Source organism: Lynx rufus, unplaced genomic scaffold (assembly GCF_022079265.1).
Source record: "Lynx rufus isolate CCGP_SWC_20201006 ecotype Redwood Valley unplaced genomic scaffold, mLynRuf1.p SCAF_4, whole genome shotgun sequence".
NCBI classification, from domain to species: Eukaryota; Metazoa; Chordata; class Mammalia; order Carnivora; family Felidae; genus Lynx; species Lynx rufus.
In genome coordinates, this window is record NW_025814856.1 from 79475790 (window position 1) to 79483962 (window position 8173).

Here is an 8173-nt window from a genome sequence, read left to right on the forward strand (position 1 = left end):
TATCTTCTCCGGATTTTCACTTCTCGGGCTGATCCTCGCCAGCTCCTCTGACATCTTATCATCCCGATGACAACTGCCAATCAGTGTGTCCCACACACCTGGGAGTCTTCCAGGATGCCACCTAAGCCCAGCCTGGCCTCAGTTCCCATCAATTCATGGCAAATCCTAACGGGCCCAAGTCACTCTGAAGCCTACCCACTCACTCCAGGACAGCCCCCCTGGAGCCTCCACTCAGCTTCCACCCCGGGGCAGACTACCACCAAGCCTACCCCGAAGCCAAGAGCTACCTCACCTTCTCTCGGCCTCCTAATCTGTTCTCCGCACAGTAGCCACAAAGATCTGTTTAAAATGCTTGCCCGATCATGTCGGATCGTTCAAAACTTTCCACTGGCTTCCATTTCTCTTGGCATAAATACCAAAAGCCATAAGATGAACCCCAAGGCCCTGCAAAGTTTGGCCCTTCCCTCCTCTTCACTCTCCCCCTTGCTTCCTGCTCTTTGCTCCCCTGGGAAGCCTTCCAGTCCCATTGCTAGGCCAGGCACAATCTCCCCACAGGGCCTTTGCACTTGCTACCTGAACCACCTGGCGTGCTGTGGTCATCCCACACCACGCCCTGCCTGGGGAATTTCACACCTCAGCAGTTCGGGCCTCTCTGACAGACACGGATGATCTCCATGTCCCCGCAGACCCACTCTCTCAGTCGTAGGCCAAAAATGGTTCATGCAGACAACAAGACAGTATTGTCTTCTGCCTATCAGACAGGCAAAGATTGTGATCGTTGATAAAATCCTGTGCTGAGGCCATAAGAAAACGTGTACTCTGATTTGCATTCATTCAAGTACCACCCGAATGGTAGCAAATATGGCAACAGCTATTACTTAAATGTTTCATACTCTTTGCCCCAGCATTTCTACTTCCATGAATATATCCTTCAGAAAGAAATACTCCCACCAGTTCATGTAAAAGCTTATGTGGAACAAATGTTATGGCAACATTGTTTATAAGAGTGAAAAGTGGAAACAGTACCCCTACCTATCAATAAGACGCTGGTGAAACTGTGAAATATTCATGAAATGGAGTATTACTTAGCCATTTAAAAGAACAGGGTAGATCTCTTTGTATCCATGTGGAAAGATGTCTAAGATAGATCAAGCTGAAAAAAATTAAAAAGTATGGTTCCATTTTTATGTTCTTAAAATATATGACAGGTATATTTTTAAAAGTTGGAGAAAATGCACCAATCTGTTGACAGTGGCTATCTCTGGAGAAGGAAGATGAGTTAACAGGGCATTTTTATTTTGTTATATATATATCGGTAAAGTTTGATTTTGCTATTTTATTACCACAGTTTATAACCTGAGAAAAAATTGGGGTGCTTGGGTGGCTCAGATGGTTAAGCGTCTGACTTCAGCTCAGGTCATGATCTCACAGTTCATGGGTTCAAGCCCCACATCGGACTCTCTGTTGTCAGCGTGGAGCCTGCTTCAGATCTTCTGTCCCCCTCTCTCTCTGCCCCTCCCCAGCACATGCGTGCTCTCTCTCTCTTTCTCAAAAATAAACATTAAAGATTTAAAAAATCTGAAAAAAATTTAATTCAGAGAAAAAGATCATAGTTACATAATTAAATCTGTAGGATCTCTCTTCTCTCTGAGATCAGCAAATGCTTTGTCCTATTCAGTGTCGTTTCCCCCACAGCTTAGCCAGTGCCAGATACATAGAAGGTGTTCACTAAACATTTATTAATTGAATGAATGAATGAATGAACGGTTTCTGTGGCCCCCGTAAAATGTGGTACCACTGAGTACTCCAGAAACAGACCATGGCTACCTCCTTTCTTGAGCTGTACTCCATGCTTTAAAAAGTTGTTAAGGTGTTTCACCTTTTTACAGCTGTCCCGTCAGGTCGTTTGCTGATATTGAGCTCTAGGGCCTTCACACAAGTACTGATTTAGGCAAATAAGTTTCTTGAGCCTCATGTCAGGGGTTCACATTTTGTCCCTATCAAATTTGATCCTCAGAGTTTTGTTCACACCTGCCAAAATGTTTTAAAACCCAATCCCTGACATTTATTTAGCCAAATATAAGTCCTACCAGCTTTATGTTACTAACACCTGATTAATATGATTTGTATGTTAACTTCCAATTTAGTTATAAACAAAGAAAACTGCACAGGACGGGGTCTGCAACCTGTAGCCCTCTGTGAGAGGTGGCTCTCCACATTGCCTTGGAGGAATCTGGTCTTTCTATGCACGATTAAACTCAAGCACCTGAAGCTCATTCCTACCTCAGGGCCTTTGCACTTACAACTCTCTCCATTTGGAAAGCTTTGTCCAGATGGTAATTCCTTCTTGATATCCAGGACTCAGCTTTAAGTTTATCTCATTAATCAGAAAGGCCCTCCTACTGCCCAGTCTAAAATAATTCTCTCCCCAACTCCAGATGGCCTTGTTTTGTTTTGTTTTCTTTAAAGCTCTTATCAATAACTCAAGTTACCTGGTTTATATTTTTTAATGTTTTTTTTAATTTAGTATTTTTTTGAGAGAGACTGAGTGTGAGTGGGGGAGAGGCAGAGAGAGAGGAAGACACAGAATCTGAAGCAGGCTCCAGGCTCTGAGCTGTCAGCACAGAGGCCGATGTGGGGCTCTAACTCATGAGCCATGAGATAATGACCTGAGCCAAAGTCAGATGCTTACCTGGTTTATATTTCTTATTTACCTTTTTATTACCTGCTCCTTCCCTCCAACCCAGTGTCAGTGGGGACACCGTCCGTCTTATTCATGCTCTGTCTCCTGTACCTGGAACACTGTAGTTCCTCAATAAATACATGCCAAGGGAATGAATAAACCAATGTGGTCAGATACCTGTGGCTCTGCCTATGTGAAAACTGTCCTCTAGATCCTTGTCCCCATTTTATCTGCAAGGATGTTTCATTAGCTTTCTGGGGCTGCTGTAACAAACTGCCACAAGTTTGGGGGCTTAAAACAACCACAATTATGGGGCGCCTGGGTGGCTCGGTCGGTTAAGCGTCTGACTTCGGCTCAGGTCATGATCTCACGGTCCGTGAGTTCGAGCCCCGCGTCGGGCTCTGTGCTGACAGCTCAGAGCCTGGAGCCTGTTTCTGATTCTGTGTCTCCCTCTCTCTCTGCCCCTCCCCTGTTCATGCTCTGTCTCTCTCTGTCTCAAAAATAAATAAACGTTAAAAAAAAATTAAAAAAAAAAAAACAACCACAATTTGGGGTGCCTGGGTGGCTCAGTTGGTTAAGCGTCTGACTTCCGCTCAAGGCATGATCCCATGGTTCGTGGGTTCAAGCTCCACATCAGGCTCTATGCTGGCAGCTCAGAGCCTGGAGCCCGCTTTGGATTCTGTGTCTCCCTCTCTCTGCCCCTCTCCCGCTCTCTCTCTCTCTCTTAAAAATAAACATTAAAAAAATTTTAAAAAACCAACCACAATTTATTCTCTCATAATCCCGGGGGCCAGAAGTCCAAAATCAAGGTGTGAAAAAAGGCAGCACCCTCAGGAGGCTCTGGGAGACGATCTGTTGCTGGCGTCTTCTAGCCTTTGGTGGCTGCTGGTGTCCCTCGGCTCTGGGCTGCACCACTCTAGCCTTCGAAGCCAGCACCGTCAAATCCCCGTCTGCTCCATCTGTACTTCATATTCTTCCCTTTTTGTGTCATTGGAAAATCTCTCTCTGCCTCCCTCTTAAAAGGATGCATGTGATGGCGTTTAGGGCCCAGCGGGATGATCCAGGATAATCTCTCCAACTCAAGATGCTTAACTTAATCACACCTGCAAGACTCTGGCATATACTGTCGTAGGTAGTGCTGTCATGGGGGTCAGAGATTAGCACCTAGTGTCCTTGGAGGCCACCGCTCAGCCCCCTGCAGGTGTCATTTGTGACTCTGAGAAGTGCCTTTGCAGAATGGAGACCCATCACGTGTCTAATTCTCTGGTGGCACCTGCCACAGAGGAAAGTTCAGTAAATGGAAGTTGTTCTGCTCTGCCACTCCCCGCCCCAGCTGCCAAGAGCGGGGGGAAATGGGCCTATAGTTCCTTTAGGATAGCTGGCTTCCCCAAGTCTCAGATTCTCGAGAAGCCAGAAGGGGCTTGGAAACTATGGCATCTTTTCATGAGTGATCTCCATCTGACGTGCTGCCAATACCCGTCGGGAAGGAGATGTGATTAGTGAATGGGTAACAAGACTAAAATTATTTACAAACAAGCCTTGCCCACTAAAGAGGGTTTGGGCTTTGCTCACATTTGGTTTCTCTCCTCTCCAGCACTCTGAGGGTGGTTGTGCCAAATTCACCCTTTGGCCTTTGCGATACTGGATAAGAGAACAGGGGGAGACCAAAGGGCACTGATTAGGCAGAAGCGAAATTAGTTTGTCTTCCCCTGATGTACTTCATATAAAAGTTTAGTCTCTGGAGAAGGGGCCACTCCAATCCATAATAGGGTCATTCCATAGTAAAAACTGTCTTCAAATCCCCGGTCTGGCTCCCAGAGTGGCCTTGAAAGCCTGGTTCCCCGCTGATAGGAGCAAGTTATCTGCACACGTTACTTGTTAATAATTCTTTGGCAAAACCAGAGAGCAAAGGCCTACTGATGTAGGGCCTTGGTCCCCACCCCCACACTCCCGCCATGATGGGGTTCTCTTGAGAAGCTGTCAGTTGGTGGGGTTTGGTATCCTGAGATTGCATCTGGGATGGCCCCTGAAGTCCCCACTGCTCAGCAGCGGGGGAAAAGCTCTGACAGCTGAGAACAGAGGAAGGTCGCCCCATCTCATCATCATGGAGGTGCTGAACATCCAACTGACGTTCAACCCTCGCTGGTGCTCAGGACCGACTCTCCCTCACCCTACAGGAAGGCCCTTGGATGAAAGCGGAGAGGGGTTGAGGACCATCGAGTGGGCTTCCATGAGGTCTGTAAGTGGAAGAGGATTCTCTTCTCTCCCTGCTCCCTAGAATAAACACTGAGAGGGCCACACGGACATGGGAGAGGGCCAAGGAGAGAGCAGAATGCACGGGTCTAACTTGAAAGATGAAGAAGGGGTTGAGGCTCAAATGTGGTTCAGCCCAGCACACCAGCATAGAAGCCCAGATACAAGCTCACCCACAACAGTCCCATCGAGAACAAGATGTGCGTTTGCCGGGAGGGCCCTCCTTATCACAGAGTAGTAACACTGCCGTGGAGCCCAGGGACATCATTCCACGGAATCTGCTTGCTTCAGGGGAGAAATGACAGGCCATGGCCTTTCGTGTCTCTGTTGTAATCAGAACCTGGGGTGGATGCCACGGTTTTCTTGAGAACACATCAGTGCAATTATAAAGCGTATCAGTGGGGCAGTGATTCACTCTGCAAAGAATCTAAACAAACTAGTCCTTTCTAATTTCCAGCACAGCTTTTCATGAAAGGAGGCATAACTTGTTTTGTGGTTGAGGAAAAGAATGTATATCGCCAGTTCTTACTTGCAGTAACTTATCTGTGAGGTCTGTGAAGTGATTAAACCCCTTTTTGGGAGATAGACTGAACTGGAGAAATGGAAATAAAAGTATGCCTCATCTAATACAGCGTCTGCACTGGTAAGTTTAAAACAAGGAGCTCAAGGGGTTTGAGAGCATCAGATTAGATTATGAAAATTTCTCAGGTTAGTTTTGTTGAAAACTTGGTCGTTTAAAAAAAGTACATACCCCCACAAAGGCAAAGGCTGATAAGTATAACTGTATAAAAAGTAAAAACTTCTGAATCCATGCATACACATGCACACACACAAATCTGCCAGAAATAAAGTTAAAGGACAAACACTAAATCAAGAAAACATCTTACAACTTATAACACAAAGGTTTACTTTATTTAATATATAAAGAGATTTCACAATTCAATAAGAGAAAGGTGAACACTCTGATAGACAAATGAGCAATTTACTAAAAAAGAAATAAGAATCATCAATAATCAGGGGCGCCTGGGTGGCGCAGTCGGTTAAGCGTCCGACTTCAGCCAGGTCACGATCTCGCAGTCCGTGAGTTCGAGCCCCGCGTCAGGCTCTGGGCTGATGGCTCAGAGCCTGGAGCCTGTTTCCGATTCTGTGTCTCCCTCTCTCTCTGCCCCTCCCCCGTTCATGCTCTGTCTCTCTCTGTCCCAAAAATAAATAAACGTTGGAAAAAAAAAATTAAAAAAAATAAATAAATAAAAGAATCATCAATAATCAAAGATGCAACTGAAATAAATAAGAGATGAAGTTCTTTCCTATCAGGCTGAAAGATGAAAAACAAGAAAAGATACACCACAGATGAGGCCATGAGTGGGAATTTTCACACATGCTGGCCAAGTTTGACAATTTCAAGATTTTAAATGCATATCCCCTTTAACATATTAATTTCATTTATAAGAAAGCATCCCAAATAACCATGAGTATGAGAAAAGATTTAGCTACAGAAAACATTCATTACAACATTGCTAATAATATATACACAAAAGAACCTAAATTCCCCAAATTATGGATTTAAATACAGTTTAAGAACAGCCATTTACCAGGATACAATGCAGTCTTTTTCTTTTTTAAGGTTTATTTATTTACTTTGAGAGAGAGAGAGAGAGAGGGAGGGAGGGAAGGAGGAGGGAGGGAGAGCATAAGTGGGGGAGGGGGAGGGACAGAGAGAACCAAGCAGGCTCCACCCTGTCAGTGCAGAGCCCGACACAGGGATTGAACTCATGAACCATGAGATCACGACCTGAGCCGAAATCAAAAGTCCAACCCTTAACTGACTGAGCCACCCAGGCACCCCTACAACATAGTCTTTAAAAGTGATTATTTAAAAAGGGTGATTTCATCTATTTGTTGACTGTTATTATATAGTTCTCAACATATAATTTTATGTGGCATCCATATCTATATCTGTATATATGGAATGCTACTCTGAGTAAAGTCAGTTTGGAGACTGAGATTTAAAAGTACATAAATATATGACAGGGGCACCTGGGTGCCTCAGTCAGTTGAGTGCCCAACTCTAGATTTTGGCTCAGGTCATGATCTCATGGTTCATGAGTTCAATCCCTGTGTCGGGCTCTGCACTGACAGCATGCAGCCTGCTTGGGTTTCTGTCTCTCTCATTCTCTCTCTCAAAATAAATAAACTTAAAAAAAAAAAAAAATATATATATATATATATACTTGTTTTACATTTATTTATATATATTTATATATATACTTATGACAGATAAACATATATAGTTATATATATATCAAAATATTAAAATTTATTTCTATATTTGTGATAAGTCATTTATGCTGATTGTTTTTCTTCTGAATGTTTTGTAAAAATTGCTTTGTATGCAAAGGGAAAAAAATACAACCATTTCAAAAAGACAGACTGCACTTGTGGGCAAATACCCTTGAGCTAGAAGCATCCCTTTTGGTCACTGAGGATTCACAGAGTAAGCAAAAGAAGTTCATGGTGAATCACTTAGAATTAGGATAGCCATATAATTTATCACCAAAACCAGGGCACTTTTGAATCTGAAAGGAGAAGCTATTAATAATTTTGTATAATCCAGGACTCCCCAGGCAAATGCAGCCATGTGGTCAAGGCTTAGACAGAAACTTAGAATAAAAAGTCTGTTTAATTTGCCTTTGAAAACGACCCACAGTTGGAGGATTAGGGTAAACCCCAAACACAGAGAGTTCCTTTTTATCAGTACAGTTGGGTGCAATTTCTAAACATGCCGACCAGATGGCTGAAGAATCTTGAAAAGTTCAAGTTTCTCACCTGATGAGCTCATTCAGATCAACAGAGCCCTAATTTTGGAGATTTGCTCTTGATAAAAAGTATTTCTCAAAGAAATATGCCACTTGCCTCAGAACATATAGTATTATACTCATGTTATCTCATACTGTAGATTTTAATCTTGGAAACATTGTGTAACACTTTTAAACCCTTCCTGATTCCAAATCCCCTTGTGACTTGCCTGTTTTCCACTGAGGGCTTTGTTTTACGGAATTATTGTCTATGTGACCTGAGGCTCTCACTTAAGGCCACTGTCCTCCACGCATACTCTGCACTAGCTATTCCTGTCCTTCCTCCCCGCCCCCCCCCCCACCATCTTTCCCAGGGCCAGCTCAAATTTCTGCTCTGTCCCAAGCTTTCGCGGCCACAAGTAACCTGTCCTGCTCTGACACC